The following is a 14,170-nucleotide window of genomic DNA, read 5'->3' as shown; positions in this document are numbered from 1 at the left end:
GTTCGTTCGTTCGTTCGTTCGTTCGTTTCGTTCGTTTCGTTCGTTCGTTCGTTCGTTCGTTTTCGTTCGTTCGTTCGTTCGTTCGTTCGTTCGTTCTTCTTCGTTCGTTCGTTCGTTCGTTCGTTCGTTCGTTCGTTCGTTCGTTCGTTCGTTTCTTCGTTCGTTCGTTTCTTCGTTCGTTCGTTCGTTTTCGTTCGTTCGTTCGTTCGTTCGTTCGTTCGTTCGTTCGTTCGTTCGTTCGTTTTCGTTCGTTCGTTCGTTCGTTCGTTCGTTCGTTCGTTCGTTCGTTTTCGTTCGTTCTTCGTTCGTTCTTCGTTCGTTCGTTCGTTCGTTAGTTCGTTCGTTTTCGTTCGTTCGTTCGTTCGTTCGTTCGTTCGTTCGTTCGTTCGTTCGTTCGTTCTTCGTTCGTTCGTTCGTTCGTTCGTTCGTTCGTTCGTTCGTTTTCGTTCGTTGTTCGTTCGTTCGTTCGTTCGTTCGTTCTTCGTTCGTTCGTTCGTTCGTTCGTTCGTTCGTTCGTTCGTTCGTTCGTTCGTTCGTTCGTTCGTTCGTTCGTTTTCGTTCGTTTCGTTCGTTCGTTCGTTCGTTCGTTCGTTCGTTTCGTTCGTCTTCGTTCGTTCGTTCGTTCGTTCGTTCGTTTCGTTTTTGTTCGTTCGTTTTCGTTCGTTCGTTCTTCGTTTGTTCTTCGTTCGTTCGTTCGTCGTTCGTTCGTTCGTTCGTTCGTTTCGTTCGTTCGTTCGTTCGTTCGTTCGTTCTTCGTTCGTTCGTTCGTTCGTTCTTCGTTCGTTCGTTTCGTTCGTTCGTTTTCGTTCGTTCGTTCGTTCGTTCGTTCGTTCGTTCGTTCGTTCGTTCGTTCGTTGTTCGTCGTTCGTTCGTTCGTTCGTTCGTTCGTTCTTTCGTTCGTTTTCGTTCGTTCGTTCTTTCGTTCGTTCGTTCGTTCGTTCGTTCGTTCGTTCGTTCGTTCGTTCCTGGTGGTCGTCCCCCTCCCCTCCTCCCCTCGCTCGCCCGTCTTTTCTTTGCTTTTTTCTGGGCCTGGGTTTGCGTTCCGTTTTTTTCTTCCTCTTCAGATAGTTTAATTTTTTCTCGATGTTTGCCTAGATTAATCTCGTTAGCTTTTCTCAATTAAAAACTTGTTTACAAACAAGTTAAAAGATTCACAACATCTCTTGCTTTTCCAGCACTACTTCATACTATAATAAAATTTTCTTCATTTTAATTTTCCAATCCAAATGACCTTCTCAACACTTTTTCTTTTAACCTTTAATTTTAATTCATATTTTTTAAAAACCATTCGTCATTTTTATTATTTTAAATTTAATTAAAATTTTTTTCAAGTTAATTAAAATTTTTTTTTTAATTTTTTCTCGTTGTTACTTACAACGAACAGTTTACAGGTATGAGTATTTTCATACATACACATGTACATATTTCTACACACATACATATGTATGTATGAAAGTGCGTTGTTACAAGCAGCTTGCTCCATGTCCGTCCTTATATATGTCTACTACACACAAAAAGCAAAAAGATCTGCATTGATATTGCAAAGTGTGCCGCACACCTTTATAAAATGAATACACACAGATGCATACATAGTACATACAATATAAATAAGTTTTATATTAAACTTTTAATACACGTATTAAATGGTATAAAATTTATTTAACATTTTACACGCGTGTTTCCAGATTGCTTTAAGTCACTTATTCATATGTATTGGTTTGTTTAAATTTTCTATATGTGTACGTTCTTTTCGCATGGTGCATTATGATGATTAGGGTTTAGGAATCAAAAATCCCAAGAATTAGTCCACGTGCCCTTATGCAAATAAATAGGTCTCTAATTGAATTTTATTAAAATCGATTTCTATTGCAATAAAGCTTAAATCTGTTCTAATTAATTAAATAAGAATTTAACTGAAAATATAGTAAAGATCACTTTTATTTTCCATTATGTGATGAAGAAATTTTTCTCACAAGTTTCCAGGGTAATGTAAAGATCCGACATTCCCAAACCCTAACTTTGCTGCACATAAACAACATTTTCACTTTGCAAAAAGTTGCCAAAGCACATTATTAGATTTTTATCTTTTAACCTAAAGATCATTGGCATTATATGCACTTTAGTTTTTTTTTATACATTTTTACATGGTATATTTTAGCTTTTACCCACATACTGCAAGAACTAAAGATGTTTGCAAACATTCACACGTATTCATGATATGAAATTTAATGTAAATTGGAAAATATATAAAAGACAACTTAGAAAAATACTTTTATATGGAAGTGCTATTTTATTTAAACTAACTTATGCAAAGACATTTTTTTTTTTGAATACAAGAAATATTTTTGTTAAAACTATAGATTAAATCTGAATTTTATAATGGTATAATCTGCAAAAAATTGACTTATCTGTATTTTTATAGAAAAATATTTGAAGTCTAGATAGAAAAAATTTTGAAGTCTAGTCTATAGTCTAGACTATAAACTAGACTATAGACTAGACTATAGACTAGACTATAGACTAGACTAAAGACTAGACTATAGACTAGACTATAGACTAGACTATAGACTAGACTATAGACTAGACTATAGACTAGACTATAGACTAGACTATAGACTAGACTATAGACTAGACTATAGACTAGACTATAGACTAGACTATAGACTAGACTATAGACTAGACTATAGACTAGACTAAAGACTAAACTATAGACTAGACTATAGACTAGACTATAGACTAGACTATAGACTAGACTAATAGACTAGACTATAGACTAGACTATAGACTAGACTATAGACTAGACTATAGACTAGACTATAGACTAGACTATAGACTAGACTATAGACTAGACTATAGACTAGACTATAGACTAGACTAGACTAGATATAGGACTAGACTATAGACTAGACTATAGACTAGACTATAGACTAGACTATAGACTAGACTATAGACTAGACTATAGACTAGACTATAGACTAGACTATAGACTAGACTATAGACTAGACTATAGACTAGACTATAGACTAGACTATAGATAGACTATAGACGACTATAGACTGACTAGACGAGACTATAGACTAGACTATAGACGAGACTATAGACTAGACTATAGACGAGACTATAGACTAGACTATAGACTAGACTATAGACTAGACTATAGACTAGACTATAGACTAGACTATAGACTAGAATATAGACTAGACTATAGACTAGACTATAGACTAGACTATAGACTAGACTATAGACTAGACTAGACTATAGACTAACTATAGACTAGACTATAGACTAGACTATAGACTAGACTATAGACTAGACTATAGACTAGACTATAGACTAAACTATAGATAGACTATGACTAGACTATAGACTAGACTATATTTCTAATTTTTTAATTTTTTTTAATATATTTCAACAAAACTACATTTTCTTAAATAATTTTCTCAAATTGTTTATTTTTATCATCTTTAAATGTTAAGCAACTTCATAGTTTATTTCAATTAATAAATTTCCTTTAAATATTCAGAGGAAGCGGAAATCCATTACTCGCACTTAAATACTAAAAGAAATAACTTTTCGTCCTGTTTTAAGCTCTCCACGGTCATAAATCTACATAAAATGACAAAAACACTATAAAAAAAAGCAAACAACAAGACAACAACATACAACCACTTTTACACACACATAAAAAAGCTCTTGAATTTTTTATAAACAAAGTTGTTGAAGGATGCAAAAACAAGGAACTAAGAGAGAGGAAAACATTACGACAACAAAAAAAACCTGACAACAGAGAAAATTTATTGATAAACAAGAATTGTTGTTATTGTATATGTTAAATTTTATTTTTCCTAAAGAACAAGAATATTGTCAATGTTTTTATAACAATAAAATGTTCAACTTGTACTCATATTCATATAAATTTATAAAACAAAAATCCTGAACAACAAAAATTTGTTGGCAATTTTTGTTTTTTTATACAAAGAGAGACGACATACATATAAATATGATATGGGGAGACTGATAAAAAAAAAAAACTACCACAAGAAGTGTCCTTTGTTAAAAAAAGACTACAAGATACAATGTTTTTTTATACACAATACATATGCGTACGTATGTGAGTGAGAGTGGCTCGTATGTCATCATGGTCGTTATTTCCTGTTTAAGGATGCGGCTGCTGTATGCAGTACGTTAATATGTCATGAATTTATAAATATTTTTCCACAATTTTTTGCACATTTATCAACAGTTTGTAATCGTGTTGACGACAAAAAATATAAAAAAAAAACTACAATCAAAATAATATTTGTGTGTTGTTCAAACATATATTGTTTGTAATGAATAACGAGTGTTAAGGATATCCTTGACATTTCCTGTCAATAGTTTCTTTTTCTTTTATTTTTTTTTTTTTCCAATTTTAATGCACTCAACTCAATTGAATACATTTCAAGTGTAATTGTAAACGTATAGAGAGTTTATTGATATCATAGTTTATTGATATCATAGTTTATTGATAGAAGAAAAAAAAACTTTAGTCTTAGAAGGATATGAAATCATAGATTTTCCTGATTTGTTAGGAAATTAGCTGCATATGTTGTCATCCTTATAGACATTTATAGAATATGTTACAATTTGATACTTTTTTTTGCTATCTTTAGTAGTCTAAGGAATAAAAACTACGCCTCTAAGAAAACTTAAATGCAATAATAATAAAAAAAGATAATAAATGTAAGTAAATATTTAAAGTGAAATCGTGAAGGAAACTACAGATCATATAACGTGGGTGTTTTTTACTAGAGCAGCAGATGAAGCGTAATTTTATTATTTAAATTTTATACAATAAAATTTATTTTGTTTTAATTTATTGCATTTCCTTTTATTGGATTGTATTTAATAAATTTTGATCAATTGCAGATGTGTGAAAATAAAGAAAAAGAAATTTAATAACAATATTTTGTATACAAAAGTTTACAAATCACAATAATATTTTCACAATTTATTTGAAATAAGAAACGTAAAACAAAAAAGGATCCAAAATATACTACGATTGAAGCTAGAATTAACCTACAAATAGAACAACGATTAAATTTAGGGTCACATTTTATAAAACGAAACGACAAACGTTCAAAAAAATTTGTATGGAAAAAATTCAAATTTTCAAAAATTTCCCAGTATTCTTCATACAAATCGTTTACGTTAACGAAAGTTTCGTTTTATAAAATGAGGGGGTTAATTTCGATACAGACAGTACTTTGATTAAAGCTAAACTTTAACTGCAAATAGAACAACAATTGATGCTTAAATTTAGCTACAAATATAACTACGATCATAGCTTAAATTTAACTATAAATAGAACTAATATCAAGCTTAAATTTGGACTATAAATAGAACTACGTCAAAAGCTTAAATTGGACTATAGAAGGAAGTATTATTAAAGATAAAATTAGGCTATAAATTGAACTGCAATTTAAGCTTAAATTTAGATTAAAATGAACTATAATTAGCGCTAAAATTGGACTATAAAATGAACTACGATCTAATCTTTAATTGGACTTTAAATAGAACTATGATCAATGGTATACACAGAGGGAAAAATAAATATATACGCCGGTACCAAATTGACAAAGTATATACATACTTACGACAACACTATGTAATGTTGACAACATTGCAACAGTTCGTTGTCGAAATCTAAATTTTATACACATCCGTTGTCTTAATGTTAACAAACGTGATAAGCTCACTATTGACAAAAAATCCGTTGCCAATAGTCAGCTTACCAGGTTTGTTAACATTTAGACAACGGATGTGTATAAAATTTAGACTTCGACAACGAATTGTTGAGATGTTGACAACGTTGCGACATTGTGTTGTCGTACGAAGGTATATAACTGAAAAATTATAAACTCTTTGGTGTCAATTTGGTACCAGGCGTGTATATTTTTTTTTCCAACTATAGTTGGACTATAAATAAAACTACAATCAAAGCTTAAATTACACTATATATAGAACTACGATAAAAGCTAAAATATGACTATGAATGGATCAACGATTAAAGCTTTAAATTGACCATAAATAGAACTTCTACTAAAGCTTAAATTAGACTATATATACGATTATGATTAAAGCAAAAATTGGGCTATAAATAGAACTGTGATCAAAGCTAAAATAACGATTAAAGCTAAAATTGGAATTGCACATATAACTACGATCACAGTTTAAGTTGGGCTAGAGATAGAATAACGATTAAAGATAAAATTGGATTATAATTGGATATATACAACGATTAAAGCTTAAAAAGGATCACGATTAATGCTTAAAATGGACCACAAATAGAACTGCGATTAACACTAAAATTGCACTGTAGATAGAACTATGATTAAAGGGATATAAATATAACTATGACCAAAGCTTATGTTGGAGTACAGTTAGAACAGCGATTAAAGCTAAAATTGGATTATAAATAGAACAACGATTAATGGTTAAAAAGGACAACAAATAGAACTACGATTAGAGATAAAATTAGATTATAAATAGAGCTATGATTAGCGCTGAAATTGGTCTATATATAACACAGCTATCAAAGCTTAAATTAGACTTTAAGTAGAACTATGATCAATGCTGAAAATGGACTATAAATAGAACTACGATCAAAGCTTAAATTATACTTTAAGTAGAACTCCGATTAACGCTAAAATTGAACTATAAATAGAACAATGATTAAAGCTTAAAAAGGACAACAAATCGATAAAAATCAAAGCTGAAATAAAATTATATATAGAACTTCGATCAAAGCCTAAGTTGGACCATAAATAGAACTACGATTAAAGTTAAAATTATACTATAGATAGAACTAAATTTGGACTGTAAATAGAACTACGATCAAAGCTTAAGTTGGACTAGAGATAGAAAAATGACCGAAACTTAAAAGGACCACAAATAAAACTGCGATTAAAGCTAAAATTAGGCTATAGATAGAACTGTGATTAGCGCTAAAATTGGACTGCAATCAAAGCTTGAATTGGACTTTAAATAGAACTATGATTAATAGTAAAATTGGACTATAAATAAAACTACAATCAAAGCTAAAATTAGACTATAGATAGAACTATGTTTAAAGCTAAAATTGACTATAAATAGAACTACTATTAATACCAAATTTGAACCTCAAAAAAAACTACGATTTGAGATTTAACAAAGATTAACACTAAAAATTAACTACGATTAAAGCTAAAATTTGACTTTAGTTAGAACTGCGATTTAATCTAATAAATAGATTACAAATAGAACTAGCATTTATGCTACTATTAGACTAGGATTAAAGACAAAGTTTAACTACTAATAAACTTATTAACGTCGAATCTTTTAAATTCCTTTTTCCAATAAATTAATCTTCATGCTTACACAGAGAAAAATATGTTAATTATTAACAATAAAAATCTAAACATATATCAAATACGTGCTGTTTCCAATGACAAGCTTATCATGTTATTTTCCAACTTAATTAATAATGGAATCATTAAAAAGGGATACAACCAACAACAATACTCTTTCAAGCTAAACGCAAACACCAAATAAACAAATGTTTTATTTTTAAGCACCAACAGAACAAAAAATAAGATGTAATCCTTAACAAGGACAACCTCCAAAAATAAAGAAAATATATAGAATTTCATTTGATAAATAACAACGACATATGTGAGGCTTGAAATTTCTAGTTTCATGCCACCAAATGTTCTTTATCACTACTAAACTATTAAATACTTATTGTGAAAATCATACTATTGGAATATGTTTATTTGTTGTCATAAACATTAGAAACGCGTGCTGCTGCTGGCGCGTCGAAACAATGCAACAACAACAAAAAAAAAGAAAGAAAAAAAGTAGAAAAATAAAAACAATTACCACTTACCACCACTGTGCCATGAATAGAGCTGCTGGTGCTAATGGATCCATATAAATGACCAAGCAAATTTTTTCCCTACATATTTTTTCCTCGTTCTTTTCTTGCTTTTAGTTAAAACCGTGTTTAGTCCAATGTCTATAAATGTATTCAAAATATTGTTTGTATGTATTTTTATTATTCATGATGGGTTTATTGTTCTTTGAGTTGTTTTCCATTATTTTTGCTCTTGTTATTTTTATTCGGTTTATGTGGTTTTTATTTGTTTGTCATTTCGATAACCTTCAGTTGTAACCACCATAAACTAAAGGACAAAAAATGTGTTATTGTTGAACAATTGTTTGGTCAATTGTATACAGTTTAACACTCCCCCCCCTCATCTAAGTTATGCTGTACTTTAAGCTACTTACTCACAGTCGATTTATTTGTTCGCAGAGCTTTAAGGGTATGGGAACTTTTATAGAAAATATTTAGAATAGACAAAAAGAAAATTTTTTAGCAAAAAGAAAAATTTAATATGGAACTTGACTCCAAATAGAACTACTAATATCAAATAAGTCTAGATTCGTTTTCGACAAAAAAGGGAATTTTCTATTAAGAGAGCACTTTTTAATAAAAGAGAAATTCAAAAATATTATTTTGTAAGGAAATGTCCTAAAAAGAGAAAATTTTCTATTAAAAAAATTATTTCTTTAAAAAAAATTATATTCAAAAATATTCTATAAAAAGAGATTTTTGCTATAATTTTCTATTAAAACAGAATTTTTGAAAAATTTCCCATTAAAAAAGAATTTTAAAAAAATTTTCTATTTTCGTTTTTTAAAAAAAAAGGATATTTTTCGGCAAAATTTTCCATCAAAAAGGGGAATGTTTCGAAATAATTTTATTATCAAAATTAAATTTTATAAAAATATAAAATGTTCTTAAAACAATTTTCATAAAAAAGTGAATTTCTCTTTGAATATATAATAAAATTAAATTAAAAAAGGAAAACTTTACCTATCAAAACAGAACATTTTCTATAAAATAGAATCTTTTCGAAAATTTTTTTTAAAAAGAATTTTTGAAAAATTTCTTAGAAAGAGAATTTGTCGATAATTTTCTATAAAAGAAAATTTTTTCCGAAAACTTTCTATAAAACGAGAATTGTACCGAAAATTTTTTATAAAAAGAAAATTTCCTCCGAAAATTTTTAATAAAAGAGAGTTTCTCCGAAATTTTTCTATAAAAAGAGAATTTGTCCGAAAATTTTGTATAAAAAGGAGAATTTGTCCGAAATTTTTCTAAAAAAGAGAATTTGTCCGAAAAATTTCCATAAAAAAAATTTTTTTTCTATAAAAGGAGAATTTTCCGAAAATTTTTCTATAAAAGGAGAATTTTTCCGAAATTTTTCTATAAAAAGAGAATTTTTCCGAAAATTTTCTATAAAAGGAGAATTTTTCCGAAAATTTTTCTATAAAAAGAGAATTTTTTCCGAAAATTTTCTATAAAAAGAGAATTTTTCCGAAAATTTTTCTATAAAAAGAGAATTTTTCCGAAAATTTTCTATAAAAAGAGAATTTTTCCGAAAATTTTCTATAAAAAGAGAATTTTTCCGAAAATTTTCTATAAAAAGAGTATTTTTCCGAAAATTTTCTATAAAAAGAGAATTTTTCCGAAAATTTTCTATAAAAAGAGAATTTTTCCGAAAGTTTTCTATAAAAAGAGAATTTTTCGAAAATTTTCTATAAGAAGAGAATTTTTCCGAAAATTTTCTATAAAAAGAGAATTTTTCCGAAAATTTTCTATAAAAAGAGAATTTTTCCGAAAATTTTCTATAAAAAGAGAATTTTTCCGAAAATTTATATATGTATATAAAAATCAATGTATGTTTGTTTGTTCGTACCTTATAGGAGGCTAAACCACTGAAGCGATCTTCTTGAAATTTAGTGTATGTTCCTCTATATCTGGAAGGAACAATAGGCAACTTTTTATTTTTAAATTACAAGTGGGAGAGGTGCCACGCCCACTTCTTTAAATGTCGAATATTTCGGAATATGGTACGACTAGAGTCCTCAAAATTTGTGTGGACAATTTTGACTTCCATATGGATATTAGAAGAAAAATGAGAGGACTAGCATTAAGAGGCGTGGCACCTCCCACATGAATTAAATACAAAATTTTTGTATCTAGGAATCGCTTAAAGCTCAAATTTTGCACTAAAAAATTTGTCATCCATGTGAAAATTTGAGTAATAAATTGGCGGATTAGGAATAGTGGCGTGGCACTTCCCATATGAATGCAATAAAAAAATCGTATATCTGGGAAAGTATTAGAGCTAGAATTCTAAAAGTTTGTACGGTCAACATTGAAATCCATATAAACAATTTGAAGGAAAAATGGGAAGACTGGAAATAGGGGGCGTGACACCTCCCATATGAATTAAATACAAAAATGTGAATATCTGGAAAACGCTTAGAGCTAGAATCCTTAAATTGTGCACGAACAACTTTGTCATCTATGTTAAGATTTGGGGAATAAATTGGCGGCTAGCAATAAGAGGTGTGGCACCCCTAATATGAATTAAACACACAAATTCATATATCTGGGTAATAAAAGAATTACGAAAAGGGACGTGTCATCTCGCATATAAATTAAAACTAAAATTCGTTTATCTGGGAATCTATAAAAGCTAGAACAAATTTCCATAGATAGGTAGAAACATTTTTCGATAATTTTCTATAAAAAGAGAATTTATCAAAAAGTGTTTATTAAAAGTGTTCATTTCTTAAAGTTTCTATGAAATGATAAAATTACGAAAAAGTTTTATTCAAAAATAAATTTTAGAAATCTCTGTAAAAAGATACATTTTTAATAAACGTTCTCCAAAAAGAAAGAATGTTCTATAAAAAAGAGAAATTTTGCAAAAATTGTTTATAAAATAAGAAAAAATTCCCCAATCCCTAATATTAATCAACACACTCCTCCACTGCTCTGTTACCAAAATGACAATTATTTCTATTTGTGTGAATAATTTCAGTTTCATTACATTTCTCCAAAACAAATCCTTATATGACTGACTGAAACAAACAACATTTTCATTTATGAAAACGATTTACGTTTGATTGTATTCAAATAATGAAACATTTTGACCAACAAAATAGCGTAACGAATTGATTAAATCGATTTGTTTCACCAACTTAGTTTTATTGCTCAAGTGGGCATTGTGTGTGTGTATGTGTGTGAATGTGTATGGCGTAAACGAGGTCCTTTACACTTTACGGACTCATGGAGTTTTTAGTCTTTATGCACTAGGGAATAAGAGACGTAAATGAAAAGTAAATATTCGAGTACTCATAGTAGTAATAATGGTGGTCCTTTTAATCGATTGTGTGGTTGGTTACTGAAGGGTGTTTAAAAGTGATTTGTTTGTGGTTATGTTTTTGCTTTGTTTCATTTTATTTCTTTTACGATTTGTTGGTTTTTTATGATTTTATTCACCTTTCTGTTTTCTTTGGCTCTTTGTGGTATAGTGTGAGTTTTATAGCTTATTTTCCTCAAGATGTATGGCGCCACTTAGCACCCCCTGTGATGTGATTGAAAAAAACCGCATAGACGAATATAATGTTTTAGACGGTGTGTTTTTGTGTGTGTGTGTGTGAGAGAGTATTTAAAAGTAGGTTGATTTAACAAGATAATTAATCATAATATAAATCTTTAACTGTCAAAGCTGTCACTTATTGTGTAGATTATTTTCTTAAGTTGTCATCTTTGATGTTACGACGAGTGCTTTGATAATATAAAATCATTAAAAAGTTTAGAAGATTTTGATAGTTTTCATGCCAAAAAATCTCGGGTAGTAGTGGTACAAAGTTTGTACAACTAAGATTTCAAGTTGTAAGCGAAAAATTATATTTCTCTTAGATTCAAAGAAAGTTTAGTATAGTTTTAGTAATTCTCTTGAGAATCTTGAAAATAAACCCAAAACGAAAAAAAAAAACATTAGCGGTATATTTTGCCATTTTCAAAGTGAACTATAAATTTTACCTTAAGTCTGTTTTACTTAAAAGCCATTAAACATTTGTATTTCATTTAAATTTATTATATTTTGTTTCTTCAACAAACAACAACCATGAGATTTGGGCAAACAAACAAAAAGACAAACCCTTCTTAAACAACGTCATTTGTTGTTCAGCACAAATGTAATGAAATAAAATAAAATATTAAGCAAAACCAAATGTGTAGTCTAAATAATAAAATAAAAATTATTCTTCCATTCTGTATCTAAAACTGATATGTTGATGTTTTTCAAAAGTGTACACTATAATTATCGAAAAAAATGAAAAATTTTATTTAGCCGAAGGGTTAATGAAAACTGATTTATCGTATATGTTTGTATATAGAGTTTTGTTTCTTGTGCCATACAACTGCCATATTTTCATAAGAAATACATATGTATGTATGTTTGTTTGTATGTGTGTAGGTAGATACCAAACTAAAATCAACAACAATAACAACATCTTTTCCAACCAACTAAACTGCTAAACAACATTTAACAAATGCATTCCATAATATCAAGTATTAATTTATATTTATTTCTTTAAATATATTTTTTTTGTGCATTTCTTTTGCATCACATTTGAAATGTAGACAAGTTATCATAGTTCTTTGTTTTCGGTTTTTTTGTCTGGTCTGATCATAAATTATAATCATACGCAGTATAATGATTAATTTAAAACTGACCACTACTTTTTTGTTCATATTTTTTTTTTTTCATTAACATATGGCACTTATATAGTATTCAACATCCTTATTAACTAAATGTATCTTCTCCAATGTTTAGAAACTCAGTTTCCTGGACGTAATTCCTAAGAATTTTCCAATAAGTGTTCATGAGGGATGTTATATCCGTAATAATATCACTCCCAAGATATTTGGATCAAATTTAGACGAAAGTCTGACAATAGCAAATGCTCCAGAGCTTCACTGTACTCTCTACACGCTCTATGTTCGTATGAATCTGCAATTCCAATTGTAACTTCAAACTGTAACTCTGTGTGTCCACTCAGAATACGTACCACCCTAATAATCTCAGACTTGCTCATTTTGAGAAGACTTCTCATATTTCTCTCGTTAGGGTCTCCCTATAGAATCTTTGCGGTTACTACACCCACCGTTTCATTATTCCAAGAGGCCTTATTGGATTCTCTCTTAATTCAGCCCTCGTTGCGTCGAATGCTTTTACGTTCGTCAATTTAACTACCTCGAGCTATCTTCCCTTTAAAGCTAGTACATTCGATCTTTCGTTGCCGACTACTCCCGAGTGGAAGGGTACTCATATCATGTAAACCTTAACTTTGGGAACGAGTTCGGTTATAGCTTTCTTTTTATAGGAAATTTTCGGAAAATTCTCTTTTTATAGAAAATTTTCGGAAAACAACTCTCTTTTTATAGAAATTTTTCGGAAAACAACTCTCTTTTTACAGAAAATTTTCGAAAAAATTATCCTTTTATAGAAAATTTTCGAAAAAATTATCTTTTTATAGAAAAAAATTTTCGAAAAAAAAACTCTTTTAATATAAATTTTTCGGAAGAAACTTTTTTTTATAGAAAATTTTCGGAACATTTCTCTTTCTTTATAGAAAATTTTCGGAAAAATTCTTTTTTTATAGAAAATTTCGAAAAAATTCTCTTTTAATAGAAATTTTTCTGAAAAATTCTCTTTTTTAAAGAAAATTTTCGAAAAAACTTTATTTTTATAGAAAATTTTCGGAAAAATTTCTTTTTATGAAAAATTTTCGGAAAAATTCTCTTTTTATAGAAAATTTTCGGAAAAAATCTCTTTTTATACAAAATTTTTGGAAAAATTCTCTTTTTATAGAAAATTTTCGGGAAAAATCTCTTTTTATAGAAAATTTTCGGAAAAATTCTCTTTTTATAGAAAATTTTCGGAAAAATTCTCTTTTTATAGAAAATTTTCGGAAAACAAATCTCTTTTTATAGAAAATTTTCGGAAAACAAATCTCTTTTTATAGAAAATTTTCGGAAAACAAATCTCTTTTTATAGAAATTTTTCGGAAAACAAATCTCTTTTTATAGAAATTTTTCGGAAAACAAATCTCTTTTTATAGAAATTTTTCGGAAAACAAATCTCTTTTTATAGAAATTTTTCGGAAACAAATCTCTTTTTATAGAAATTTTTCGGAAAACAACTCTCTTTTTTATATACAAATTTCGGAAAAATTCTCCTTTTATAGAAATTTTTCGGAAAAATTCTCTTTTCATAGAAAATTC

Source organism: Lucilia sericata, unplaced genomic scaffold (assembly GCF_015586225.1).
Source record: "Lucilia sericata isolate MDLA Ls3-8-SP2 unplaced genomic scaffold, ASM1558622v1 Contig000465F_arrow, whole genome shotgun sequence".
NCBI classification, from domain to species: Eukaryota; Metazoa; Arthropoda; class Insecta; order Diptera; family Calliphoridae; genus Lucilia; species Lucilia sericata.
The sequence above is the reverse complement of the archived record's forward strand: the minus strand, read 5'-3'. Positions refer to the sequence as shown.